A 10,421-nucleotide genomic window follows, 5' to 3' on the forward strand; every position below is an offset into this window, starting at 1 on the left:
AATGTTGTTGTAATATCTCCTTGATCAAGCGATATCAAAAGTACAGAGAATAGAGGATTCAGAGAGAAGAGAAGGTGAGGAAGAGAAAGAGATAACGGTATTCCATATTTCTGTAACTGCAGAATATCTGTTCCATCTCATATATATATATATATATATATATATATGAATAAGTAATGTACAATAATAATAAATAATATTATTTACAATACTCCCCCTTGGACATTACTTGATTATATTCATGTCTCTCTCGCTGAAAAATCCTGTGGGAAAAAACAGTAAAAGAAAAGAGTACATGTGATATAATTTGTGTTGCATTTGTTGCCTCATTAAAAACCTTAACTAAGAAAACCCAATATGAAAAACTTAGTAAGGGAAAAATGGTACAACAAAAAATACGCCTTCAAGGCGTAATGAATTCGCTCCCCCTCAAGCTAATAATATACTAAGCCTACACATTCCAATATTATGAATATGTTTGTCAAAAGTTGACGTAGGAAGGGATTTTGTGAATAAATCTGCCAGATTATTACAAGAGCGAATTTTATTTATTTTAATTTCACCGCTCTTCTAGAGCTCATGTGGGTAAAAAAAATTAGATAATATATGTTTTGTTAAATTTCCTTTAATGTACCCGCTATTCATATGTGCAACACAAGCAGCATTGTCCTCATATAGGACATTGGGAGATTTATCATTCGCAATACCACAATATCCGCTAATGTGTTGTATCAATGATCTTAACCATGCACATTGTTGGGAACCTTGTGGAATATCCTAATCCTTGTTTTGATGATATCAAAATTCATAGGTCTTAATTGTAATAGACTAGAACAGTTTTGAACTCAAGTGTTAGAGTTCGTTTCTAGTCTAGTATGCGGTTCTGAAGACTGAAGACTGAAGACTGAAGGACGAAGGACTGAAGACTGAAGACTGAAGATACCAACTGAAGTATCAGTTGAAGAATCAGTTCGGAACTGATTACTTAATGCGTGCCACAGACTGATACTAAAGTCAAGTATCAGTTGAACATTCTTCCTCGGACTGATCTTCCAACGTTCAAAGGAAGCCACGTACTCACAAAAGTACAGCCGCATTAAATGCAGAGATCTTAGGATCGTATCTCTGCAGAGGTCATTCCTATTTGGTGGTTACTTTATCAGAGACGTCACATCTCCTGTCCCTCAAGAGAGCCGTTTCCACCAGACAAGGAACCTCGAAGATTGAAGCCTCAGCCCAAATTCGAATTGCTCTTCAACGGAAGAAATCTTGAGGACGTTCTACGCCAACGGATCTATTCAAGAGTTCTCCTACAAATAGCGCTCGAGGATCACTTCAACCTTCACCGATTCAACGACATAAGTTGAAGCTCTGCCAAAATTGCTACTCAGCCTAAAGCTTAACCTCCCCAAAGCTTGAATCGAAGAAGAGAATTCCAAAGCCAAAATCAGTCACTATTGATTACATACATTCTCTTAGCCCTTAGGCAAACCTCTGTTTACCCAGAAGCCAAGGTCAAATTTGCTCCAAAGAACTTGTTCTTTGCAGTATAGTTGGCACCCGTTCAAACCTCATTTCAGAAGAAAGATTTGAGTGTTTGAGTGATTCGGAGTTCAGGAAGGTACTCTGACTCTAAGATTCCTAGCGCGGGTTGTGCTAAGCAAGAGAAATCCGACACGAGTGAAGTGTGGGTACTGAAGAAGGGTTTTCTTTAGTGGTACGGTTGTGTGCACTCGACAAGCACACAGTTTGGTTTGCAGTGCACCTGTTAAGCACTTGCGGAGTGGATTGTTGGTCTTATCAACCGACCGTGAAAGGGATTTTGCTGGATGCAAAATTGATCGCAAATCAACCTCAGGAACCTGTCAATTCCTAGGCAACAAGCTCATCTCATGGTTTTCAAAAAAGCAGACTTCAGTCGCCACCTCCACAACTGAAGCTGAATATGTTGCTGCCGGAAGCTGCTGCTCACAACTCCTATGGTTAGTCCAACAGTTGAAGGACTATGGATCGACGAAAAGGAAGTCCCAATCTATTGCGACAGCTCCAGTGCTATTGCAATCTCCCAGAATCTAGTTCATCACACCAGAGTCAAGCATATTGCTATTCGACATCACTTCATCCGTGATCATGTCGAAAGGAAGAATATCTCTGTATGGATTCCAACTGCTGTTTAGAGAGCGAACTTGCTGACTAAAGCTCTTCCAGAAGAAAGGTTCAACGATCTGTGTGGAAGGATCGGCCTCATCAACCCTGAAGAGTGATGCTGTGTTTGAAGACTTTCTCAAACAGTCATGCTGACTGGTGGTCAACCAACTGCTGATTCTACGACCGCTGACGTGGAAAGCAATGAAGTCAAACGCTCATCTGAAGAGAAGACATCCTAATGATTCAACCAGGATCAAGTGGTATCGACTGACTACGATGATCAGTCGATCAGTAAGTATTTTTAAAGCTTACTATTTAAAATCTGTTATTTCAGTTAAGAGCTTTGAGTCTTAATTCAAAATCTTTCTCTAACTGAACAGTTTCTTTCAAAAACCTTTAACTGATTGTTGGAAAATGGAATATCCGAGAAGGACAAGTGTTTTAAAAGGGAAAATATGTTTTGATGGAACTTGTCAAAATCTTCTCTAAAAATCTTTCCAACCTGTTGCCTCTGTGATAAAATTTCTTGAGAACCTCATTGACATGACGTAATGCAATGATACCTCTAACCTTTTTGAAGCTTCAGTCCCCTGCAGTGACGGCGGACGTGAATTTTTCTTCAAAATACATTTTAGGCACAGTTTTCGAAAACTTTTCATCTTCTTACTTGGTGCAAATTTTGTCTATTTATACCATGTGGTCTTCACCCTTTTTCTGCATGAACTAACAACTATCCACAGCCTTCACTGTGAGAAAAAGTTTCAATCTTTCCAAAGTTGCAGAGAAATTTTGTTCCGACTAAAGGAGAAATCTATGACTGCAAAGTCATGGAGTGGGAGAATGACGTTCACATACTTGGTCTTCACCGGACCCTTCCACTGGATCTCAACGTCTCTCCGACGTCAAAGTTTGCTCTACCCTCACTTGTATCCAGCGAAGCGAGTGTCTTCCATCCTCATGGCCAGATCATACGGTTTGAAGTACCTGTCTGAAGAAGACAGCCTTCACCTGGGTCTCAGGAAAGCTTCTCACCTTTTGGTGAAGCTTCCGTATGGTGCAACAACAATGAGCAGGAGCTCATTGTCAACTGGCGCAACATCGACAGTGTCTATCCTCACGATAGCCGCTGATTCGATTCTCCTTACCCACACACCTCCCCTCTTATGCTTCTTTCTCTTCACCAAAAACCCTCTTCTCAACCTCCTTGGGTTTGCATGATTGCTGCTCTCTTCTTCCCAGTCTCGAGAGCCATGCAAATCCGCCCCTGCCCCTTTCTTCATCTCCCTCATTCTTTTCCTCTCTTCTCCATCTTTCACTTTCTTTTTTTTCTAAACCTCCGCATTCTCCGTCTACCTCTTACCCTCAGCATCTTTCTCTGGACCATTATGCGATTCTATTTCTACGCAGTGGTCTTAGCTTCATCCTTCAGTCAATCCCACCTTTTTGATGTTGCCAAAAAGGGGGAAAATTCTTAAGAGACTTATTCTAAAAAAACTGAAGACGATCAAGCAAAATGATCATCCGATTCATCCGATGATCATGAGAAAGATTAGCCAAAAGGATAAGACCTCAACCCAACGGAAAACAAGTGAGAGTGGAACAAGCTTAGGAACATGAAGACACAAAGACAGAAGATGAAGATCAAGAAGTTCAAAGGCGCAGCCAAGCAGACTGCTGGAGTCCATGGGTTTCCCATGTTGTTTTTGTTTTTCTTTTACTCCAATGTAAGTCTCGCTTTGTACCTCGACTGATGGCTTATCAGTCCTTTATTAATGAAAAGAACTTCTTTGATCTCAACCTGAAGACAATGACTCTTTGTCCAGGCTCTGATTATGTTTTTCTGTCTTGTCCTAGTTCTGTTTTTGAACTGTTTCGTTCTTAACTCTAAGTAAAAGTTTTTAGGTTCTATTGTTAATGGGGAACTGTTTTCACCCCAGTTTTAGAACTTGTACTGTGAGTTCAGTCTTTTTGCTGTCTAGAACTGCTGTATGGTTTTGGCATCATCAAAAATGGGGAAATTGTTGGGAACCTTGTGGAATATCCTAATCCTTGTTTTGATGATACCAAAATTCATAGGTCTTAATTGTAATAGACTAGAACAGTTTTGAACTCAAGTGTTAGAGTTCGTTTCTAGTCTAGTATGCGGTTCTGAAGACTGAAGACTGAAGACTGAAGGACGAATGACTGAAGACTGAAGATATCAACTGAAGTATCAGTTGAAGAATCAGTTCGGAACTGATTATTTAATGCGTGTAACACCCTAATCTAATTAACGTATTAAATATGAATGTAAATAATTTTTGACAGCGGAAATATCATAAAATAAAGATTTGGATTTATTATCAAATAAATAAATTTTTAAATAAAATATTTTGAAAACACTTCAAAGGGAGCAAACCCTAAAAAAAATTAAACTTTTAAATAATGTACTCAAAGGCTAACTTTGATTTAAACATCGACAATCAACCTCTTATTTCAAAGCATGACATAAAGATGTCATCAAAATATCCAGGTATTAGGTAAAACTTGTGCTAAGCAAAACTTTAAATACTTAAATTAGTTGAAAATCAAATCAACTACTTGATAAATGTCTTGAATCTCGATGCGCCCATTCGACCTTCCACGCGTCTCCAACGTCAAAATACCTGAAATGTTTAATATGGGATGAGCATACAGAATATACTCAGTGTGGGAAACATGCAATAATTGTCCACGTTAATAAAATGGTCAACACATACGCACTGCACTGTACTGATAACTGAAATTCGCACGGTGGCATACCAAGGACTTTAAAGTCCTGGACCCATTGAGCAGGCCCCTGGCGAATAGGTTGCAACCCTAACTGTAACATGAAATCGCATTGTGGCATACCAAGGACGGTGAAGTCCTGGATCCATTGAGCGGGCCCCTAGCGATATAACTGAATTTACAACACATATGGCAAACACATAATATTAAAATGGACAACAATTAACCACGGCATGTACTGAAATAAATCCCACACCTGAAACTTGAACTTGAACTTCAACTTGAAAGCTAATTTTGATAATTCAAAGTAAAATCCATATCCTAGTCGCGCCGCACCTAGTCAAATAAATTCAAATAATAACATATAAGGGCCTAAATATATTTGAAAAATATTTAAAATTAAGAAAATTTTATAAAACCTTCAAAATCATTTGAAAAAAATAATTGATCTAATGAATCAAATAATAAAATGCATGCTCTTATTAAAAATTTGGGTTAGTGCTCAAAAATACCAAGTCCAAATATGACATTCTTTGTAAAAATAATATGCAAATGCAAGCCTTTTGATAAAATAAATTAGTGCAATAGCTAATCAAATTATAGCCCAATCATTTAATAAATCTGAGCCCATTTAAAAAAACAAATTATCCTAGGCCCAAGCCCACTCTTTTCCTTCACCCTAATTTAAACTCACACACACCACACTTACGCAGCCAACACTCCCTCACAGCAGCTCTCTCTCTCTCCTACCCCTCTCTCCCTTCCTCGGTCTTCCTTTTGCCACCGCCACCAGACGGCAACGCCGCCGCCGGAGCTGGCGGCTCTGCCTCCTCTCGCCCTCACTCTCCCTCTCTTCGTCGCCTCTCTCCAGCGACCTCACCACCGTGTCTACACCTCCCTCCCTCTCTCCTTCGGCCGGCAGCAGCGGCCGCCATCGTCGTTCCCACGTCGACAGCAGCGCCGCCTAGCCACCGCCTCCCTTCTCTCTCCTGGCCAACAGCAGCACCACCATCGCCGTCCCCGCGTCGACAGCGGCGCGGCCCAGGCGCCTTCTCCGTCTGTTCGACCAGACCAGCATAGCAGCGGCCAAGACCACCGCACCGCTGCCCCTTCTCTTCCTCCGTCGGCCGCCGTGGCGCGCAGCGCCGGCGGCTCCGTTCTGCAGCCATCCCCCCTCTTCCCTTCTCTTGTCTAAACTCTTAAACCACCATTTCTCTTTCAATCACTTCTATTTCTATTTCCTTTTTCCATGTAATTAGTAATATCTATAGAATTACAGAAAATAGATGTATGCATGTTTGAATTTATCAAAACAAGAATTTTGAGGGAGTTTGGTTGTTTTCTGTAAATTGAAAGAAAGCAGAGATTTTTGCACATGAAAATAAAACTATACAAGTTTATGAGAATTACCGATGGAGATTCGGCGGTGGGAAGAAACATGATGAATTATAAAAGACTTTCTCTGTTGGATTTGTTGGATAAAAGCAGTAGAGTAAAGGAGATATATATATATATACTGGGTCGAATTCGTGCTGCACAAGAATGAATATTTGTGGCTGAAAATGGAAACAAATTGTGACTAAAATAAAAGACACGTGATTGCTGTTGAAGAAGGAAATTGCTAAAAGTTTATGGGCTCTAATTCAATTCAAGCCCAAAGAAAATAAATGCACAAAAGGCCCAATATATATATAATTGCAAATAATTGTATTTAGGTCCAAATTAAATTAAAAGTAATTGAATATAACCTTCTATTTCCATAGATATAATCTATAGTTCAAAATCATACATCTAACTAGGGGCGCGACTAGATTCATCACAAACTCGACTCATAGATATATATATTAATAACTCGAAAATATAACAATTTCCAAATAAAATTTGTAAAGGAAGTAAATGGTTTTGGGCTGTGACAAACCTACCCACTTAAAAAAATTTCGTCCTCGAAATTTAACTTAATAGGTTCTAAATGGGAATAATGAGCTAGGATTTCTCTTCTCATTCTCATGTAGTTTCTTGGGGTCCGTGCCTAGTTCACTCTATATTTGACTATCGGTGCTTCTTGACTTCGTAAAGCTTGTACTTTTGATCTAGTATACTGATTGACTTCTCTTTTGTACGCTGATGAATGATGTGGCTGAAATCGTGCAAGTATTTCGCAATCCTCGAGACACACATTTGTACTGCTGACCGTTGTAGCGTGAAAGCTAGACGGTAGGCTACGTCATCCTATTCGTTCTCGAATTTTAAACGAACCTATAAATCGAGGTCTCAATTTTCGTTTCTTTCTGAACCACGGGACTCTATTTATCGGTGCTACTTAAGGAGAATACTTCCGCCAACCTTGAAATAGAACGTCGAAATAGAACTTCTTTCTTCTATCGGTCCCGTGCCATTTTGATCCTTTTGTCTCGCAATTACTTCGATGGTTGCTTTCACGATTTTTGGGCCTAACACTTATCGTTTGCCAAATACATCCCTAATGTAAAGATGACCTACACTTTTTCCTATATAATGCCTCGTATAGAGCCTATGTTGATAGTAGTTGGAAAACTGCTATTATTCGTGAATTCTATCGACGGTAAATGAGCTTCCTAACAAACTCAACTATCGTTTTCTTCTTTCATCTTTAACATCTTGTGAAGGTCTTGGTGTTTCCAGGGCGTGCCGTGTAACTCGTGCGATGCTCTTGAAAAATTTTCTCCATCAGTTTATTGTCCTTGGGGACCCAAATTCTGTCTACCTACTAAACATTCTATCACTTGCCAATATGAATATCCATATTATCGTCTCTTAAACCTCTATTCGTCATTCGGTGGAGAAAAGTCGTTGATTTCCTGAGCTTCCTTAAGTTAATCTTGTATCGTGAACACTAATGTTGCTAACTTAACTTTCTGAGTATTCGAAGTTACTACGTCGAGTTTCTACCTTTTGAATTCTCTTATCAAGGTCTCTTGTTAAGTTATCATCCAAGCGAGTTGTCTTTTATCTTTTCCTGCTAAGTGCCACGCCACCGCATTAGCTTTTTCTTGGTAATGTTGTATGGTGTAATCGTAGTCTAACACAAGCTCTAGCCATCTTTTCTGTCTCCTGTCCAGCTCCTTGCTTCAATGTGTCAGTGTAGATACGGAGTTGTCTAATCCAGCTGGTATGGTCAACACTGGTACTGTCGTCAATCTTCTCTTCAATTCTTGAAATCATGCCCGCACTTGTCAGTCATTTGAACGTGACTGATCACCTTGTTAATCGTGCCTTGATGAATCTTCTACAATAACCTGCGAGTCCTAAGAAACATTTTACTCACTAGCATTTGTAAGCGTCCTCCAATTATTGATAGCTTCTGCTTTAGCTGGGTCCACTTCGATTCCTTGAGCAATTACTACGCGAGCGAGAAAGACTACTCGATTTAACGAAAACTCGCACTTCTTAAATCTGCGTAAAGTTTCGCGTTCCATAAAGTTAATAAGACAATCTTGAAATATTCATCACGTCACACATCGTTACTAAAGTATATCAAAATATTGTTGATGAAAACTATGACTAACTTATCTGGAAAGTCGTCTTCGATATATCACTCTATTTTATCCTAATTTGATGGCAACCCAATCTCAAGTCGATCTTCGAAATCACGTCTACTTCTTTCAATTGGTTGAGTAAATCTTCTACCCGTGGCAAATGGTACTTTCTCTTGATGGTGAGTCGATCTAGCCCAAACAATAAACACACACATCATTCGTTCCATCTTTCTTCTTGACCATTAAGAATGGCATTTCCCAGGACGACATGCTTGGACAATAAACCTTATGTCTAAACGCTCTCGCAATTGCGTATTTAATTCTTCAATTCTTTTGGCGCCATCATATGATGCTTTGAAATAGGTGCAACTCTAGGTACTAGATCGATCGTGAACTATACTTGTCTATCTAGCAGCGATATTCAAGCGAGATCCTCAAGGTGACGCTGAGGAAAAATCATGTACCACTAGCACACTCTCGATGGGAAGTTCTTCGTCTTCTTTTCCTTCAATGTTTACTACACGGCGCTTCCTAGAATATTGATCTAATATCTCCATTGCTTTCATCACAGATATCGTCGTTTCAGAGTTCCTCCACAAGTTGAAAGATAACATATGATGTTTTCTGTCCGTTGGTACAATTGAGATGAGTGAAAACTCGTTCTAGTTCCTCTAACCCTTCTTCAACTGCTAATTACCTATCAGGTCTATCGAATCATTGCGAGTTGTAGTTCATTCGACAACACTATCCATCGCGTTAAGCATTTGAGTTGACTTTAGGTCGCGTAGCCTGAGCTTGGGTTTGTTGTTTGGACAAATCCTCGTAATGCACTCAAAATTGATTCTTGAAATCTCATCCACTAGTTTGACGAGTTTGTTTTGCTTAGCTTCGTCCTTGTAGTTCGTGCTAGTGTTCTCTACACTAGCTACGAGAATAGGCATGCGTACTTCTTATGGATCTATATTCAGGGACATTTTATATAGGTTTCTACGCACTTACGAATTGAGAGGATATAGGTCAAAGCTTTTCTAGGAAAATTTCTAGGTTATTCCTATTTCGAGGACGATGTTCAAAATAAATATTTCAAAACCCGTAATTCAATATCATGAACTGAAATATTCCGAAATAAAATCATAGCTGCAATAATCTTCAACATGATGAATTGTATACTGAACTTTCTCATAATAACTTGCATAATGAACTTGAACTTTCTGATAACAACTTCAATTATTGCAGCAAATTTAACGTAAATTCGGAATATAAACAGTTTATACTCATCCCCTTGAAAACTTTTAAAATAACTTTTACCTTGACGTCGGAGCGCGTAGTGGTCGAATGGCCTTGTCACACTTGACTTGAAACATTTTAAGAAAAATTTTATTTTGCAGAGTCTACAGGAAAGTAGACCTGCTCTGATACCATGCTGTAACACCCTAATCTAATTAACGTATTAAATATGAATGTAAATAATTTTTGACAGCGGAAATATCATAAAATAAAGATTTGGATTTATTATCAAATAAATAAATTTTTAAATAAAATATTTTGAAAACACTTCAAAGGGAGCAAACCCTAAAAAAAAATTAAACTTTTAAATAATGTACTCAAAGGCTAACTTTGATTTAAACATCGACAATCAACCTCTTATTTCAAAGCATGACATAAAGATGTCATCAAAATATCCAGGTATTAGGTAAAACTTGTGCTAAGCAAAACTTTAAATACTTAAATTAGTTGAAAATCAAATCAACTACTTGATAAATGTCTTGAATCTCGATGCGCCCATTCGACCTTCCACGCGTCTCCAACTGTAACAACCCGCTCTTTTATTATATTTAAATCCAGTAATACGATAATTATTATTTCATCTTTCAGTAAATCAAGCTCAGTAATTATTTATGATTTAAATTCAGCTTATGACACTGAATTATTTTCTAATTGAAGCATGGTTATTATTTTATTTCTAAGCCAGTTAGCTTCGCGGGAGTAAAACCACGATGAGAATTATTG

At 38.6% G+C, this 10,421-nt stretch overlaps 1 long non-coding RNA gene across 3 annotated transcripts; it reads right to left on the minus strand.

Moving 5' to 3' along the window:
- Positions 1-4,445: 4,445 nt before the first annotated feature.
- LOC130986857 (uncharacterized) lies at positions 4,446-10,220 on the minus strand. Of its 3 annotated transcripts, none has more exons than XR_009089453.1 (3): positions 10,166-10,220; positions 5,153-5,232; positions 4,446-5,068 (listed from the first exon to the last, which is right to left on the minus strand). It is a non-coding gene; the product is annotated as an uncharacterized LOC130986857 (long non-coding RNA). The 3 variants fall into 3 exon arrangements; XR_009089452.1 differs by lacking the exon at positions 10,166-10,220 and adding an exon at positions 6,307-6,363; XR_009089451.1 differs by lacking the exon at positions 10,166-10,220 and having other exon boundaries at positions 5,153-6,278.
- Between the last annotated feature and the right edge of the window lie 201 nt (positions 10,221-10,421).

This window comes from Salvia miltiorrhiza, chromosome 5 (genome assembly GCF_028751815.1).
Source record: "Salvia miltiorrhiza cultivar Shanhuang (shh) chromosome 5, IMPLAD_Smil_shh, whole genome shotgun sequence".
NCBI classification, from domain to species: Eukaryota; Viridiplantae; Streptophyta; class Magnoliopsida; order Lamiales; family Lamiaceae; genus Salvia; species Salvia miltiorrhiza.